General features: G+C 32.8%; 1 protein-coding gene across 3 annotated transcripts in view; it reads left to right on the top strand.

The window, feature by feature from the left end:
* The first annotated feature begins 1879 nt into the window (after positions 1-1879).
* Positions 1880-20280, top strand: part of shakB (shaking B) — a 92917-nt gene continuing 74516 nt past the window's right edge. For 2 of the 3 annotated variants that reach the window (XM_068772277.1, XM_068772279.1), the window contains exon 1: positions 1880-2074. The gene's annotated coding sequence lies outside the window, so the exon portion shown is untranslated. Of the gene's footprint in view, positions 2231-20280 lie in introns of all 3 variants that reach the window. The other variant, XM_068772278.1, reaches the window with a different exon arrangement.

Consider the following 20280-nt stretch of genomic DNA (forward strand, 5'->3'; position numbering starts at 1 on the left):
TTTTTTATTTTAACTTTCAGGTGAAGGTTGAATAATTCACACGTTTTCTGTTAAAATGCAGTTGAAAGTAATTTTTAAATTATCTTATGTTTCAAATTTTACGAATTTTTTTATATCTAACTTCCGCACTACATATAATTGTTTATTTGTCAACTTAATTACTTGATTAGCTACCGGAAGTGACTTGCGCCGCCTTTCGAGGAGGAGCTTTATGATCACTAGGTGCGCGACACTTTACTGCACGCACCTGTAGAAAAAGATCGGCAGAGAAGAAACGTGTAGGAGGAATCGATTTCAGCTAATCATGCACTGGGCGAAATGCTACGCTGTTGAAAATGTACCTGCAGTTGTAAAGAGTATGTTCTAGAACAATAATAACCTTCCTACTAGTCATATAAGACTGCCAATTACGGTCGTAGACTTCGGGATCTTTATGCAACTTTTAAATTGTTTACACCCATAACCAATCATCTCGTATGCAACTAAAAGTTAGTGAGGAAATTCTAAATTTTTAACAGTGTCGAATGACTAGGAAAGGAAATTTGAACAGTAGTACACACAACTTATTAAGGTAATAAATAAATAGTAAAATCCTTGATATTTAGCTCACTTCGTTCTAATGTACAAAAGAACAGCATTATTTTAAAGTGTTGATGAGAAATTAAAAAAAAACAAAAGAGGACCTCGCACGTCTTGCACTCATGTCAGCTGTTGAAGTGTAGTGGCATGTTTTGACAGCCCATGACATTGACATAAATCAACGGTTACGGACGTTTCGGATATAATAAACAAAAGGTTAAAAACCATCAAATTTTATTAACCGTACATCACTGAACCGCGTAAATATGTCAAAATCGACTTTTATAGCCGCCGTACACGATTATGATATGCGAGCGTGTTATTTCAATAAATAAAATAAATATCGCCCCGCACTAATATTGAAATCGATTCATTAGATAATCGTAATCGCTACATCTCTATTATTCTTGGAGCACCTCCAACGTTTATTAGCCGCGGCCAATCCGCAGCTTCGGTAAAAGCTCGCAAGAGAAGAGGTAACCGACGATAGAATAATATCGATTTTAATTATCTCACAATAGTAAGTACATATAGAGACAAGTTTGGTAACTAACTCTAAAGTGTTTTCAGCCAGCGTTTTAGTGGACTGGTGGGTCCACCACGTGTGCCCAGAGTGGACTTATAGATGTCGCGTTGAGTATCATTTATATTTTTGATCCTAAGATGTATCTTTTTATTATGTCCCAAATATTATGACTTGAAGGTGACACATTCAGATTGCGTATTCTTAAAGCGACCTTCCGGCATGACAGGTTTACTGGTGGACAAATATCAGACTTCAACGCTACGCAGTAATTTATTAGGCAATGAATAGATCCCCCACTAGATGGACCGATGACATATTCAAGGTTGCGGGAAGTCGCTAGATGCAGACACTGCAATACCGATCATTGTGGTGAAGAAAAAGGGCGTCTATCAGCTGACATGAATGAGACTGCTAGAAAATACCGGTTTCGCATTGTTTTTGTTAATCGGTCGTAAGTAGCGGGGATTGAACCTACGACCCGCGATCACGTTAACCACAAGGCTATCAGTGATATACTCGCATATGTAGATGATTAAAGCTATCGAGCTTCAAATATTATGATGTTAATGTTGGTAAGGCGCGCGGACGTGGCGCGGAAGCAAGTTAAGTTTATAAATAGAGTGCACATCGGTGCGAGTTTAGCGTAAGAAGCTTTTTGAGCGCGGCCGGCAGTCGACGCGAACGCTCCCGCGCGCTGCCCGCGCCCTCGCGCGCCTCCCGTCGAGTGACGACCGCTCGCACCTCGCACGCGGGCTCTCCTTCTCTTTTCGAATTTAAAAAACTTTTTAAAACGCGCTCGCGGTCCCGACGGCCAGTTCTACGACGAGTATTAAAAAAAAATAAACGAAACGTGTTCATTATTAGTATTTTTAGCGAAATATATATTTAAATGAAGAAATTATATATCAAATCGGAACAATGTGAAAACGGTCCGGAAAACGCATCGTCCTGACCATCCTCTACCATCAGGTGGGATCGTATTCGAAGTTTAAAATAAATCTGTGTGTCTACATTGACGCGTCCCGCCAAAACTGACAAATTAAAAACTTTTTGGAGATGTACTGAAATATTAGACTAAGGAGCAAGATATCGTACAGCCGTTAGGTATGTGCGCTTGACAATACGGTGAGTTTTAACAACGGACGATCTCCGTGCGTGTTAAACGTTTCGGGGCACTAATCACCGATCGTAACCGTGTTTCAAAAATAAAACGCCGTCGATTCGAAACCGGAGCATCGCGAAGGTTAATGAGAGAATAAAAATCATGCATTAAATTAGTGCTGAACGGTCCACGGGCGGTCGCTGTCCGGATATCGCATCTCCACCGTGACGCTTATAAACTTGCGACTGAACTTAGCCGGAAGTAACAACGGCGAGGTTGCGAAAACATATTATATTTAGCGCCGGCCCGTTTTTAGACCGGATATAGTATTTTGTAGCATGTTTGCATTCATTAGAAGCATGCAATTAAGAGCAACAACGAGTCAACTAAAATACCGTTGAAGTTTGTTAAAGTAACTAACGTGAATGCGTTATCTTGATAGCGGCAAGGTATGTATTTGCGGCTGTTATTTCGACTTGCTAAGATCATCTCATGTTCTGTCAAAAGATCTAGACTAAACACATCTGAACTAAATTAACTTCTACATCAAATGTCCAATAAAATTTGCTTTATTGTAACTTATTTTTAAAAAACCCAGATCATTCCAGTATAATTCATTTCAGTAATATTCACCACCTTGTTTTACTACACTAAAAAGAGATCATGGTATCAAAAATAATAAATGTCGTAAGACTGTATGTAATGGCCCGAGCTGAGGTTCCTCTGGGAACTCTAGAGTTTTGTTGCTTTAAAAAAGTGACTAAGACTTGACGGCCTCTGCACCATGCCTTCTCGAATTCACCAAATCTGCAAATGCCATAAAGGCTACAATGTCCGGTCCCAAAAAAAATACTTTGAAATACTGTAACATATTTTACTACGAGAACAAATGATATAAGGTATGAGGAGAAGAAAGAATGGTATCGAATAAAAGGAAAAGTGGATATGAAAGAAAGAAAATGAAGGAATGAAAGATCATAGGAGGAACGATAGAAGAGCGCGAAAATAAAAATATTACATGAAAAAGTTATTACATAAAAACAAAATCCCTGTCACACGATAGATAGGGATACGAGAGACAAAGGACACAAATTTCAAGAGCTATGGCTTTAAAATTAGAACATTGCTAAAAATTAGGCGGTAAATATATCTGTGGTGGTCAAAAATGTCTCTTGCAATTGCCGTTATTTTTTATCTGTACACGTGAACAGGTTCAATAATTGCTATTTACACAGTAGTACAGGTAAATGATGTGGCAGTTGTGAAATATTTGAATACATCGCCGCTACACGTCTGGAAGCGTTTGGACAGTGTTGACCCATATCGGACGCGCCGACGAAGTACACTGGGCGGACACGAAACAGCTACAAAATACCATTTTTTCCTCCAGACAGAACAGTACCGACTTGTCGCCTCTAAGTACACGTGTTAATAACTTAAAATTATCCTTTAATAATTTTTTAACATATGCTCAAATGTTTGACATACATCTGTGATCAATAACGAAGTTATATACAGGGGATTTGTTAGGCGAAAAAGTTTTAAAGGTTGAATATATAAGTCATTTGCTGTCAATTAGTGTACGATCAAATATAATCCTATTTAAAAGTCCAAAAATATCGTTAAGATTATATAAGAATAAACGTTTTCAATTTTGTATTATTATATATTATATAACAAATGTACTGCTTATTAAAGCGTATGTTAAACATAAAATAATTTTTTAAAAATACTTTAAACCAAAATTAAATATAAGTTCATATATTCATTTTTATACATTACTCATATTGCATAATAACATCCCTGCACAGAGCAATATCTACCGCAAATTATTGCGAAAATTACTGATTAGCTAGTCAATATATACTATGTTGCACCACACTATGAGTTTAAGAATATTGAATCAAAGTATAGCACTTACATATAAAACAAATATAAATAGTTATATATATTCAACAAAATTTGTCTGTCGTAGTCAATATAGACGTAAAGCCTACTCAATTAGTAAGAATAAATAAAATATATTTTTAAAAAATTTGATTTACGAATTCGTACGTTGTAATGTAATTATTTAGAACGCTAGAATATCAAACGTTGCTCGGATATGAAGAACTAGGCAGCGACCGTTTTATTATCTTAACACTCGTACAAATAACATTTACGGCTCTATCTGAATTTTACATCCACAATATTTAAATGTTCGCCGTAAACTTCACCCGTGCCGTGTCTGTTATCTATAAAATTATAAATTTTTCGGAAATTTAAACATTGAAACAAATCCGTTTTATTATAAATATTAATTTTCATGGCTCCAAGGTTTATGTTCGTGCCCCGTTTTTTTTTTTAATTTATACAGATATTAACTATTTCTACAACATAAATTTTCGCATGAAAGAAAATAAAATGGAATGAAATGTAAATAGACATTTATTTTTCGATAGATCTTTTAATTAATTTTCATTTAGTGTCGACTGTTTAGTGTCGTTAGGACATCATTATCTAATCTATGACGTTCTCTCGTTTTGCGGTTCTCGGACGTCGTTCGGAGGGTCAAAATGGCTCCTTTCTGCTTTCGCGCGCTTTTCTGCGTCACTTGATAATGCTGATAGCGGTCGACGCATTCCCTGATTGACACAAGCCATTTATTTGATAGATACGAACCGCCATATAGTAGGCGGTAGTTCGTGATTTCCAAGAAATTAGTCACAAACGATGCTTGACGATTTTACAAACATAAACCAGCATATTAGAGCGTCGTAGTGACAGAGGATAAGCCATTTAGTGCGTAGAACAAGACTGGTGGAAATTAAGGCTCTGAAATAGAGACCATGTACACGCAGGGCCAGATGTACTCCCACAACTTGGACAGAATAACTTCTTCACCACGATAGAAGATACTGGATGCTGGTGGGTCCCAACTGGTCTTATTGGAAATCTATGATGATAAAAATTATGATGATTATGGATTATGAAAAGTTTAAATGTGCTTTCATTACCGTTTTGCATAAATAACGTTGTATCTATAAGAAATCATATTTCATAAGTTATATATATACTATAACTTTGCAAAATTAAATAGAATCATTTTCATGTCCTACATTGAAAAAAAAATTATTACAATTTCACAAAAAAAAATACTGAAAATACTGTCGCATTGAAGTCATTTCATAAGAAAATTCGAATCGATAATCGAAGAATCAGTAAATTACTAATAATTGTCGGAATGTCCGTCTAATGGTATTTTTGGGCTTGGAATTCTTGAGTTCGTCCGCTATTTACAGTTTTAATATTAACAAGGTATGAACCGAACAAATAATTCTCCATACTAATGTTTGCGTTTCGACTGCAAAAACAAGGTTTTTGTTTTCATCGAACCGTAAACATTTGTGTCACGTCATTTATATGCTTCTAATCCATGGGCTGTAAGGGAAACCAGACGTGTGCTGAAATAAACTAATCTTTAGATTTTTAATAGAAACTTCATTAACTATGCCCGACGCTAAAAATATTTTTTATTATGTTCCGATACGAGAGGTAGCGCGTCTAATTAACTTAAAAGTTAGGAATTTAACTTATAGTGGTAGAGTAACTTTGTTAATCAGCAAACTAAGCACATTGAAGGGATTTCTCCTAAACTATAGGTGATTAAAAACACTTTTCAACTATTTTTTTGTTATTTTTAATAGTTTTTTTTATCTCTCTCATAAACTGCTGAAATATGTATACTCGATATACATATATGAATATATATGACATAACATGGAAAGTAACATTACGTTCTAGTCACCAGAGTTCAGGAAACAGACCTTGGTCAACTTGTAGTTCATATCTTATTAGTTCTGTTAAATAAAAAGTGACCAGAGATGCAGAAGGCATTCAATAATCATAACGTTCCCTTCTGACGCCGCAATGGCTGGAAATATTGACACGATTGGAAATAGCTCCCGATTCCCGCCAATAATTTTCATATCGATCGTTGATTGCTAACCAAGAATCATAATATTCCCCGCCGATCATTAACCGACACAGCTGCGAAAATATCAATTGTGTTTTATGACGATACGTCCCATGTCGCATCGGACCACGTGTTGTGAAGGTCATCGATTATTTCGGATTAAGTTTTCAATGAAATATGATTCTGAATGCTGTAACAAGCCTTTAAACTTACCGTTCGCTTAAAGCTGTATTAACTTTATATATGGTAAACACTTTTGAGCTTTAATTACAAGTTCGACTCTCCCATAGCGGTTGAATTTGAAGAACGGCTAAGAAAATTTGATACTGACTCTTTGTCAACTTGTTTTTAATTGTTATTAAAAGACACGCATAATGTTTCAATTTATGAGAATTTATTTGAAATTATATTAAAAAAGGTAGTTTGTATGTAGTTTAAAGTTTCAGTCCATAGCCTTCCACTGCTTGGCCTTTCCTAAACATATCTATGGGGGCATGTACCAAAATCATCGCGCTTGTCATGCAGGTTGTCGATCGCAGTGTGGTATTATGATACGCAAAGGACGCTGCTGCCCATTCTCTGGTTAGGTCAGCAGCGGCAATACTAAATAATTAATGCACAATGTGTGAATTATGTAAGATTGTATCCCCAAAATGAAATCCGCTACCTGCGATCGCAATGTACATAAAAACATATCAATTTTATTACATAAAAACGTGCGCTCGAATGCTGCCAATAAAATAGAAAAAGCTACAACTATAGAAATTCTTTAACGTTTGCGTTAAAGAACTTCTACAGTTCTACTATCTACTTCACCTCTATACTACTTCAGCTATCAATTATAGGTTGCTTTTATTCAAAATTTTATCCACATAGGAACATTTACAATGACTGTTTGTATACGTCTTGAGAAGTATGTGTGTAAGTGTGTGTTGTCCAATCTTAAAGTGTGGTTAGACATAACCCATAGCCCTGACTTATACTCAAATTTAAAAGTGGACGTCGATGTGGATTTATGGAAAAACTATGGCCAATACCAATGTAGCATGTATGGTCAAAACCTTTAAGACTTTAATTGATTATTCCAGTATTTAGAGAAAAAAACTTTGGTTGTTTTTAAATTATAACACATGATTGATTTTGAGTTGTTTTTTTACTCATATCAAATCATTTTATATTAAAAGTTAATAAAGGTTCAATATCGTATATTCTATTAAGGATTCCATACTAGTGATTGATACCACTAGCATTAAAAAAAACTAAACGTTAATGATTATGTATATGTATATGTTATATATAGAAAATTATATTTGTGCCCTAATACTATTTGCGCAAATGGTATATTACTGCAATACATGGCAAGTAGCCATTGTAATTTTCCACATCGGCAAATAAAATCTCATCGTGATCGGATTACGGTGGGCCGTGTTGATGCAATTTTCTCACGAACTATACTTTTTTTATTACATATTTACAATATAAATATATTGTATAGTAAAACTAAGCATATAATCACAACGTGCCTCTCGGAGCAATGCGTTTTATTTTATTTGTTGTTAAACGTAAACCGCTGTTGAACTAAGAACAATTTAGTCTTTTATCTGCGTCATAACAAGCCGGACATTGATTTCCATAGATTTTAAATAAACATATTATAATAGCTAAATCTTGCATAACTGCACATATATAAGTATAATAAAATATATGTTAAATCTTTATTAAAAGTATCTAAATGAAAATTTTAATAGTGTATTTTTAAAATAAATTTGATTTTGAACAAATAAATAAGAAAGGTGATATTTAGAATCTTACGTCTTCTAACTAGCTCGGCATTCTTCTCTGTGTAAATAATTCTTAAATAAATAACTATAATTATTTTTTTATAGTGTAGTGCACAGGTCTCAACAATTCTAACGGATATCGATAAAATATTATGACAATTCGCTGTTCCATCCGGCGTATCGACTATTTCATTGTTCGCAAACGATTTTTAATTTCGAATCCACCGATATTTCATTACCGCGAATTTACGGCTTTTGTTTGTTTTTTTTATGTATCGAAACTGTGTGGCCAGTGCTACCAATGCTGAATTTTTAGTGTCGGCATAATCTATTTGCAGTTGGTAATAAATAAATAAATTTAAAAAACTTTTAAATTAAACGGTTTTTTGATACCCATATTGTGGTGGTTGTGGAAAAATATGTACCTAGTCCGCCATATTGGAACGGGGTCCATCTAAAATTTTACATTTTGACATAATCATCGTGTTTTACTAATGTAGCCCTTTCATTTGATACCCATATTGAGGGGGTTAAGGAAAAATATGTAATACGCCATTTTGAATCGGCGGCTATTTTAGATTTATAATGTTATTGATTTTATTATATTGTATTGTCTCTAAATTAAATGTGTGTACCAAATTTCAGATCAATCTGACAACGGAAAGGTGCTTAAATTTCAATTTTTAATTTTGACCCAAATAAACAAATTCCATACGGGTCGAACTAAATAAATCCGTTTAAAAAATACTATAATTTTTGTTCTACGTATAACACCGTGTCCTGGTTAGTCTAAGTTCTGGAATGAGCTACTAGAACCAATTAGATGCACTAAATCGTTTAAAAAGGTGGTAAAAGAGCACTTCCTTCGCCTGTAAAATAGAATATTTTATATATATATAAAAGTGTTTTTGTATGTATGTATATATTAATATGTACATACACTCTACACCATCTTATGTCTCTCATTTTCGTCTAAATGTTTGTCTGGAGAAATCCCCTGGAGCGATAGACCGCCTCTTGTACCATATGAATTGTTTCTTTTTTTCCTCTATTTATTATCTGTGGTGTACGAAAAAGTGTTAATATTAATAACGTGTCGATCAGTGGCAGCCGAGTAGTCGAGGACAGACCTTCTATCATAAGTCGCGGATTCGATTCCTGAGCTATAATCTAATATAATTCTCATGCAATTAGTTTCTAGTGGGTGGACAGCAGCGTCTTCTGCTTACCATAATATCATACTGCGATCGCCAACGCTCCTGCCAAGCATGGCGATTATAGTATATAACTCCTTAGATATCTTTGGGGGAACCCTATGTCTTACAGCAGGCACTTATAGACTGAAACGAAGACACCGACGGTATAATGTAATAGATACATTACTTACTACAATGCATGTAAATAAAAATACATCACATTTTAAAATGTTTTAATGTTTAACATACTTTTAAAGAATCTCCTGCTTTAATGTTGAATAATAGAGAACTTTTACTTTTTACTCTATATGTCAGAAATATTGTACAAGTAGTGAATCGACGATATATTCAAGGTAGGGGAAAGTCGTCCAATACGGAGAGCGCAAAACCGTTGATCGCGGAGTGGGAGAGCTATGTTTTGTAGTGGGCGTCTTCCGGCTGACATGATGATGATGATGATGATCATGATCATGATGATGACTGTATTTCCTATTAACACGGTTTGTTATACTTATCTTAAGTAGAGGTAATAGTTGATTTAAAATTGGATGTATTACATTAGGTAGACATGAAAATGATGAAATTTATTTTGTATTTTCTAGGCATTTTCAAAGCTTTACGGAAAATACAGTGTGTTATGCGATTACATTGTTTGATTAACGCGTTTCCAATCGCATCTCGGACTGTGGGTAGGTCTATTTTTACAGAGCGCATGGCCGGTCGTCAAGCGAATGCCGCTCCGCTTCAATACGAAACTGTCAAAATTACGCGACCCATAAATGCCTATTGCCTTGCAGGTCGTGCGATATTTGGCACTTGCACCCTTAAGACATAACATGGATATTCCAATTTTGATTTTTAAATTGATATGAAATCGATTTTGATTTTATTTATAATGTTACAACATCTGAGTATATAGGGGCCGAAATTGCGGTCTAAGTGTGAATTGGTAGATGATGGTTATTATTCGTATATCACTCTACTCGGTTTGATCTCTTATTTACATATATGTACAGGGTGATTAAAATCATATCGTAGAGTTTCACGTATTACACTATATTTTTTTATGATTAAGTAACTATACTAACTTGCCCGAGTTAAAACTAAATTAAAGAGTTTCAATAACACAATATTTACATAATTTTGTTTTAAACATAATCTCGTTTGTAAACATTAGGTACGAACCAGTAATTTGAACTCCAATACACTCTCATCTTTTTTACATAAAAATGTTCGGCACATGATACAACCACAGCATAAAATATTGCTTAAAACTTATGCTTTTTAGTTAAGTGATGGTCGGTCAGAGGGTTGCGAAGCCTTCCAGATAAACACGACGTAGTTCGACGGAACATACTTCATGTAAACGAAACTTTTTTTAATAGAACATCCAACCAAGAAGTTTCAAAGGTATTACATGTTTTACAGCTTTCGAAAGAGGTTTTACTTATCTTCATTTGATCTTAAATAGACCGGTCGTTTATTGATAATTTATTTATCTATCTACATGAATAAATAAAAAAGTTAGTATGATAAAATAAAATTAAAAAATTATATATATGTCCATGACAATTAGATTAACACAAAAACAAACTCGTGTTAATCTTCTCTGGATCTGTTCTCTGTAGATTAAGAAGGTGTAGCTATCGTCGAAACTTTATTCGGGATATATTGCTCTGTCTGTTAATTAGTCTGTCTTGCAACAGCTTACAGGATTACATTTAAGTACAGGATACATTATGATTCAGTTGAAATACAGAATTAGTTTTATATTCGCAAAGAAACCTTATTATTTATCGGCAAAATTCTTCTCTATCTTTATAAAATTATATCGATTCTAATATTACCAATTCTTGAAAAAGATCGAGCGAGATGGCATTCGATTCCAAATTTAAAATTGTAACTTTTTAAAGTTGGGGAACATTTTTAGTCTACGAATAGGCGGGCTTTTAACCGCGACTTATATTTGGATAAAACTCAATTTGGAGAAGAACGAAGCGGCGCACGGATATCAACTGCGACGTTTGAATAAACTTTCACTTTCTAACTTTGCCTTGGATTTGAAAATCGTTTGTGTAATTTTAAATCCACGCGCATATGAAGCTAGTAAGGCGTTCTTCAAGAACAACTGTTATTGGATACTTTTTTATTGAAATTAAAACAATTCAACTTTTTATAGTATGAAAAATGAGAGCTTTAGTATTTATAAAAAGGGAGAAATATAATACATATTAATTCTTTTATTAAAACTTTCAATCACAATAGCTTCACGAGTTTTTAGTTTCGTGGTTGAAATCATTTCGATATTCTGTACAAATTTCCTTACATCTTTATCAGAGCTCTATAAAATATAATCAGCGGCTGCGTTGCACCGTATTGAAACCACATTTTAGTGGCGTATATATTTATTTATAATACAATGTTCTTAATGAAAAAAGTAATTAATGTAACTTTTTTTAATATGGTTTTTGCGAGCACTTTCTCATCCCTACTCCATTATGGCCATCATCAGGTTGCACACCAGTATTTGTGTGGTGGTTCCCGTATTCTCTATATCGATGAATATTGCGGTCGCATCTTGAGTCTCGTCCGTGTAACGACGTGATATTGCTGCTGACACTGTTACTCAGCCCGAGGGTGTCTTTGGTTCGATGGGCACCGATGACCGCCTTGCTCTTTAGCTCTTGAACTGGTGGATGGTAAGCGTCCTTGAACCTATCTTTGTACTGAAGGCATGGCTAATGAGAACTTGGATTTATTTACCTTAGGGTCGGGAAGTACCTCGATGTAAGTAGCATGACCAGATCATTGTGTCTATCTTCGGGGAAGACCTATGCCTTGCAGAGGGCATCTATCGTATGAGAAGATGATAGTGATGACGAGGGTTTATGAAGACGGCGAATACCAATACGTCGCTTGTTCCTGTCATCTTTTCTTGTCAGAACAAAGTCGTGTCGGGTGAAAATACTAGGCTAATGAGAGAGGAGATAGAGCGTAACATTTCATGATTTAGATTTTCGAGCAGATGAAGATGCTTTGGTATTCTATATTAGTCTACCAGTACATCGACGTCTGATTATAATAACGATAGACTTTAAAAAAAATACAAAACTCTAATTAGAGAGTATATATTACAATCTGTTTTTTGTAATATGTTGAAACAACACGTTGAACAAACGTTATATGGACAAGCCAATGCGATTTTGCAATTTTGAATTTCGAAAATTCGTAAGTTTTAAGAATGAATATCTGGTAATACAGGTTTTGTTTAAACGTTTATTAAAAATTCGATTAAAGAAGTTTTAATAAAAATCGGTTAGAAAATTTTTAAAAATAGTCGCCATTTGTAATTTTCTTAGCGAACAATATCAATTATGTTCGCAAACATGTTTTAACAATTCCAAATTAGAATCTTTAGGTATAAGTCTAATTTTATACCTTTGATATTATTTTTAAATAAATCTGAAAGAGCATTTTAAAAACTTGCTTATGTATATAACTTCATTACTTAATAAATGTAACAAACTTTTGATCCGCGTAAAAATACGTCAACGTATATATTAATTTTAATAAATCGATTCAATGAATGGATATTAAATAAATATAATATATATAGGGTGTAAAGGAAATCGGAGATCTTTATGGTAATAAAGCCCTTGACACGACCTCTATAAATTTGCATATAACGAACGCGGCGGTTTCCCGGCGTCCAACAGATTAAGCACAGATTAAGATTAGTTTTCAACGACAGTCTATTAATAAAGTAGACTCGGACTGCCGAGCGGGTTATGTCGTAGAATTTTAAATCCGCTTCACATTGTACGATCACTGTTTGTGTTAAAACTTCCAGAGCATTATCGTCGCTGTGTGCCTGGAAACGATGCGTCCCAACCTTAACATACAGGCGCGTTTATTTACATATAGTGCTATATTACTTCAGTATATATATTATTACATTTTCCTGAAAAAAAAAACCACTTCCCCAAATTACAGTTATTATTTTTGGTTACGATATGAACAAAAACAAGTTGTTTAGTCACAGGTGTAAAAACTTTTAACGGGTAAATGTTATTTTTGTCAATTAATGTATGGTATACACTGTTTCAAATTAATAGTATCAGAAATAATATATAACTAAAAGTAACGATGTATATATTTCAGAGTTATATAAAAACTTTATATAGGTTGAATGAAAAAGTATATAAAAGCTGTAAAGTTTTTTTTTTTGATAAATTATAGATTCACCTATTTTAACCTTTTAAGCCTTTGAAAACGTTTAATAGTGTACAGTATATTTATTTACTGTAATTAGGCTTCACATTCACCCTCCTAAAAGTATTACATCTATAACCAATATGTTTATTTTGTGAGTCTAAATTTTTTTATAAAAAAGGGGTAAAAATGTCTCAATTTCATGTTTGAATTTGGCGGAAAGGTTTATGTACGTTCCCATAGCTACCGCGATGTCTACCCTGCCGCCATCTTTACAGATCGCAGCGGACGAGAGAATTTATGATTTCTTTTATTGTTTACTTTATTTTATTGTTTCTTGTAATAAAGTGCACAATGCGAGCGGAGATAAATTCCGCCGTTCTTTGTCGATGTAAGAATAAAAATATTATTTTTTTCTTTCGCCTTTTAGACATATTGTCTGACTCGATGGATAAACTTCGTTCATATATGCTGGAACACCATGAATATAATCAAACTTACTATTAACATAACTATTCTAAATCAAAACAGTTTTATAAGTTTCATGAGAGAAAAAGACAGTAACGTTCTTTTATAAAAACTTGTACTTTATGGAAGATTCATGAGTACTAAAAAATTTTGATGAACAGCTTTTGCGATCTTCTACGGTGCCTCTTAAAACCTCGTTAGGATTCATTATCAATTAATATATCATAACGAAATTATAAATTTCAATTACGTATGCATTTATAATCTAAAAAATACAAACAAATAAATAAGATTTTACCCTTTGATACCATAGACTAAAATTAAATATAAATTAAAATACATGTTTAATTTATTGAATAAATATTCAATTAATCAGTTCGTAGTTAGCTGGTGTCAATAAATAAAACCGTGATATGTCTTTACATAAAAAAATAAAGAATATAGTAGGTAGCCGAATTAACAAAATCCGATAAAACTATTTATATTGTCTATGGTAAACGTCAGTGCCTAAGGCATTCGGACCATAGACATTCCTTTACATAATCTGCTTAATGTTCTTAAGAGAACGAAGCAATAAAACTCAAAATGTTGTATTTATATTATGTGGTATTTCCACTAAATCTTTATTAACGGACGCCTCACGTGGAAACGGAGTGCCAGTATAGCATCCACGCTGTACACTTTTCATTTAAATATAAAACCTTCGGTAGATAATCAAATACTTTTACATTTTGTTATGTTATCTGTGTAAAAGCTTTATATGATAAATGTATTGCTTGTTTTGCTGCAAAAAGTAAATTTATTTTTAAATTATCATAGCGCTATTTATTATTTCTGTAATTACTGATTTTGGATAGGGTTTACTATATGTTCATTGACTGCAAATGACTTACACGTTCACCCCTTTAAAGGTTCATACTTGTAACCAATTATTATGTATATGTACTTGATAAAATCTTCGATATTTTGACAGTCATATCTATATTGAATGTAATGCTTTTATAGTAAATGGTGTTCACTATAAATATGCTACTTACGTCTTTCATTTATAGAAGAAATTTTTTTTTTTAAAATCACGAAGTTTAACTTTTAATACATGCCTATATTGGTTTTGAAAAATGAGGTAATTATTTTGAATAACAATTAACGGTAGATCCGTGATATATTGACGTTAATATTAATTTTACTTTAAAAATTATTGCTCATAAAATTTGTTTGCCGAACGCATAGCTTTCCAGCTGTCATACGCAAGATGGCGGCTCTCATGACGCATCGATATTATATCCGCCATAATGACATCCTTTTTAATAATTCTAAATGAATGCTTACTTTATTAAGTTCTTTAACTATTTCACTCGATCCTAGTAGTAAATGGGAATGTAAATAAAACGTATTAATGATTAAATTATCTGTAATTGTGACATTTGGTGTCCAGCGGTAGGAGACTGAGTTTTGCGATCGCAGGCCGCGAGTTTGATATTCGATATGCAATCTCATATAGTCAACACTTGCATTGCTTATATAGGATTGCTAATGCACAAAAACAAGTTTCTATAGGATAGTCAGCAGCGCCCTCTGCATACCATAATATCACACTGCGATCACCAAACCGCCTGTCAAGTGTAGCGATTATGGTATAACGCCCCCTGATATCTTTGGGAGAGTCCTATGTCTTGCCGTAGGCGACTATGGGTTAAAAAGAGAGGGATACGTTATTGTATTTTCATATACCTGTGAAAACATAAGACTTAGTTTCAAAAATATTCTAGACATCAATTTGTTCTAGAGATTAGTAAGCTAGAATCACTTTCATTAACCGTGTCATCCCGTCTAGAATTTTTTTTTAATAATACTTGAACTAGTAAACCAACATTTACTATAAGTTCGATTAAAAAATTAGTGTCGATTAATTGCGTATTAAAGTTCTGTTAGTCAGTTAAATTTATTCATCTGGTACATCATCACCATAATCATCATTATTTCAGACGTAAACTGTCAATAACTGGGCACTGGTCTCTCCCTTAGATTTTCAATAGGATCGGTAAGAAGTAGCCAATGCCTTACGACAACCTTATCATAAATCTATAAATACATATATTCACAGTTCAGTCATAATTTTTATCAGTTTTAATACAAAACTTAATATAAATATATATAAAACGAACAAACAAACATAAAACTGTAGAACTAAAACAAAACTTGCTCTACATTGCGTTAAAGTTTTTTAATACAGTTTCAGTTCACATTCTTAGCTAAGCAATCGTTGCTTACTTTATATACATACTGACAACACTGTACCTATCGCGCGTCAGTAGATAGAGTTGTCAATTCGTCGAAATCCTCGTACATAGGTTTATAATGTTACTGGTTTATACATAATCTTGTTTAAATCGATTCCACTAATCGATTTTTCAAAAAAAAATTGACTAAAAATACAGGTTTGATTTTTACACGTGAAATCATAGGTATCTTTTACAATGAAATCAGAATATATAGAGAAATTTAAACTGGTGAATAATCTTTATATTTTTCTCGGAATCCATTTTTCATCAATTATTTCTCGTTTCATTTCATAGCGAAGGAATGATAATTTAAGAAAGCGTGAAACGTATGATGAATTGAAGCTATGAGAGATGTTTCAAAGGCGTTGCCCGTCTAAACATCGAACGCATCGCAAATGTATGATACAAATTGAATTAGAGCAACGTGCGTAATGGAGACCTCACAAAAACAGTGGTAGTCTTATAATCAAACTACTGTTAGAGAGAACATTAAAATACCAAACGATTGTGGATAGTGAAAAAAACTTCGCAAGCATGTCAATATACCGTTGGAATAAATATTACACTGTACAATAAAATGTTGTCTGTAGCTTCAATATGAAAATCTATTGCATTCACCAAAACATTATAGATTTTTACACTAGCTTCGCCCGCGACTTCGTTCCCGTTGAATTTAACTGAACGATTATTTAGTTTTTTTTTTAATTTTTCTAAAGTAAAGTAGCCTAAGTTACTCCTTATTATATTATCTACCTGCCAGTAAAAGTCCCGTCAAAATCGGTCCAGCCATTTCATAAATTATACGGCACAAAGAGATAGAGAGATAGAGACAGCAAAAACTTTTAAAATGTAATTTTGTTATATACCATACATATACATTCATGTGCATCGGTTATTTTAATATTACAAACAGACACACCAATTTTATTTATTGGTGTAGATGTATAGATAAGACTCGACTTCATTGAGTTTGCAAACCTTTCTATAGACAATGTATTCGCTTTCTCAATAGGATCCCATATTTCATAGCTCGGTTTAAAAAAAAGGTCAAAGATTGTATGATTGATTCAATACTGTAAATAACTTCATAGAATATATAAAGCAGTACTCGCGAATAAGTGATAGTATCAACTTGATGTCAAAAAGAGATGTAATGCAATTTATATTGAATAACGAATTTTAATGATTCGAATTTAGATTTTTTTTTTAATTTAAGTAAAACTTGTTCCCTCCCTCTCTCTGAATGTTATTTATATAAAAACAAAAACAATCTTCTTGTAGTCTTCTAGAATACATACTTGATAATTTGCATCTAAAATATATCTTACATTCAATATAATAACCAATAATCGGAACAGACAAAGTGACTTACGGATAATTTTATATATATGTGTTAATACGGACAGGCCGCCGAGAAATTTTAAACTGGATTTACGGTAATTCGTAGGTTTTAAAGTAGAATTCGGCAAAGACTAAAAAACTAAACTCTAAAGTCAAAGATCTTTCTCCGGTGTATGTTGATATAAAGATGATGCCGGTGATGATAAAAAGATCTGAGACGTGCTCGTTTACGTTGTGCCTTATAGAACAACTTAAAATCCCCTATAGAGCAATGGAGAATAAGAAATCAGGAGATCCCTGATAAACCAAGGTTACACACGAAAATTTGAAAGATTGATCATCTGAAACGGCAATAGACGGAGTATATCGCTCGTTGACGGCCATTGGTATCGAAAAACTCTCGAGTGGCGGCCACAAGCCGGGTAGACATTTTAAAGCGATGGTAGAAGTTATGATCGTAACGATCATGCAAGTGTAAGCGAAAAATTATGTACAAATTTGCATTGATTCTGCTTTCCGCATCTGGCATTGCGGCGTGTTGATACCGCCATAGGTTCAGTGCACACGCTCGATTTACATGACAAATGCAATGCGCGAGGCCTAAATCGAGATGTTAGCGACTTCCTTTGTGTACTCGTAACGTCTTAACCCCGATATGCAAAATTGGTAACCTTAGCACCGAAGTGGGGTCACAGAACAATTGACCTAATTAGATACGCGATACATGCATACAAAGCCTTATAATTCTTTCTAATATTCAATAAAGCATTTATACACGTAAGCATTTCATTGTTGTCTGCGTGTTAAAAAGTTTTAATAAAGAGTAATAGATGTAATAATTAAAGATGAATCTAAAGCTCATTTGTCAACAAAGAGTTTTAAAGCTTTTATGCCTATTACTAACCATTTTTATAAATTGAAAACTAAAATATGTTTTTTTTTTCTATTGGAACGCGAAATGTCAATAACTTCTAACAGTACAGTGTGCAGAGAAATAGTAAACAATTATTAATTTTTTATACGTAATAATACAATTTACAAAACGTTTTTTACTGTTTATTGATTGTTTTTACATTTCTTATTTGAGAAACCATTGATTTTTGGATAGCATCTGCTTTTCACCAGTCCGCACAGTTTAAAACCCCTGCAGTAAGAAAAGTTTCTAAACAAAAACTTTTATTTACTGAACGTAACGTGTATAGGATTTTTGTACAAAATTTGGTAATATAAAAAACAAATAATTGAAAATCGTTAAATCATAAAACTCCATTCACGTAAATGGTATAAGTGTCAGAATACGGTAAATGGCCTCCAGTGTCTTTTAATTTTTACTCTGTAGCATTGTTTAAGTAAGAAATTAAAAATGTTAAATCACTACAAATTTGCGGCAGAAATCTGTGGTAGTCATAAAAAATTATAAATTTTATTTGAGAGAGCCGATTCACTAACAAAATGTGTTTTAAAAACTGTTAATTAAATTGATACGTCATTCTGCCGCCATCTTGTTTCAGTCTACTCTCGACTGACATTTCTAAATTAAAAAAGATTACAAATAGCATAAATTATATTAGGATAACCATCTTCCCTATAAAATTGTAAAGTAAATAGCTTTCTGCTTATTCATTCTGCAGTAGTATCACCATAAAGTTTTTATTATACTAAGAATTGTAGCATGCTAATAAATAACCAGTCGTGAATGTCATAAACAGTCATTTGACCAATTTCTTCATTAGACCATTGATTTTACATAAAAAAATTACATTTATAACGTAATTTATGTTAGTAAAACTTATTTACTTATTCTGGTTATAGTGCACCATATTGTTCAAAAAAAAAATTTTGCAGAAAAATTAATTCGTGTAAAAATGAAGATCTGCATTTAACTGATACCAATTCAGATGTTCATCTGTTTGTTTCGTTGCATGAATCTATCGGTCATTATATATATATATATATATATATATATGTGTGTGTGTGTGTGTATATATATAGTATTGTATACATTATAGAAGTCCAACATGAATCACGTTATGCAAAAAGGACCGAATGAACAAATAAAAAATAAAATGCAGGGATTGCATTTAAATTTCGACTACAGTAGCAGGCATTTTATTCTCGAAGAGCTATTAAGTTTTTTTTTATTCATTACATATTATAATTATAAATCGTATAATTATATAGACATCATATAGAAGAAATAGCGATCTATTTGTTTTATTATAGCTATGATAGAAAATTGTCTGCAAAATGTAATCGTTCCGTTTTGCTTCAACAAATGCCGAATCTAAGTCACGTCTAATACTGCTAAATTATACAAAAATTTTGCTACAGAACTAAGTAATCTTTCATTGATTTTATTTCAACTGTGCTTTACGTAACTGTTTTAAACTGAGTATGCATTTACAAATAAGGTAATGATACCGTAATGTATTTGTGTATAGTACAAATGTAAAGTAAACAATTCTTGCTTGACAAGCTGACGGTATCTTCATAAGAAATAGATTTTGTTATTTATTATTTATGTCTACACATATAATTAATATATTTTTATTTATATTAATTATATGTGTAGACATCCATATATATACATATATGTTATATTTATATACCATTATGAGTAGATGTAATGGTTAGAACATTTATATAAAGTGGTGTTAATTTTTCTTATTTTCTTCTTTAGATTTTTGTTTTACTTACGTTAGTTTCAATTAACAACGCATCATTAAGCGCATAAAACTCCGTACAAAAGTGTTAATGTTTGAAAAGAAACAATAACTTTTTAAAGATTCAGGGTTATTCAGCCAGCGATGATTTTTTTTTAATTTTCCAGCGCATTGA

Source organism: Battus philenor, unplaced genomic scaffold, assembly GCF_028537555.1.
Source record: "Battus philenor isolate CCGP_79_NKW_IND1 unplaced genomic scaffold, ilBatPhil1.0.hap1 SCAF_5, whole genome shotgun sequence".
NCBI classification, from domain to species: Eukaryota; Metazoa; Arthropoda; class Insecta; order Lepidoptera; family Papilionidae; genus Battus; species Battus philenor.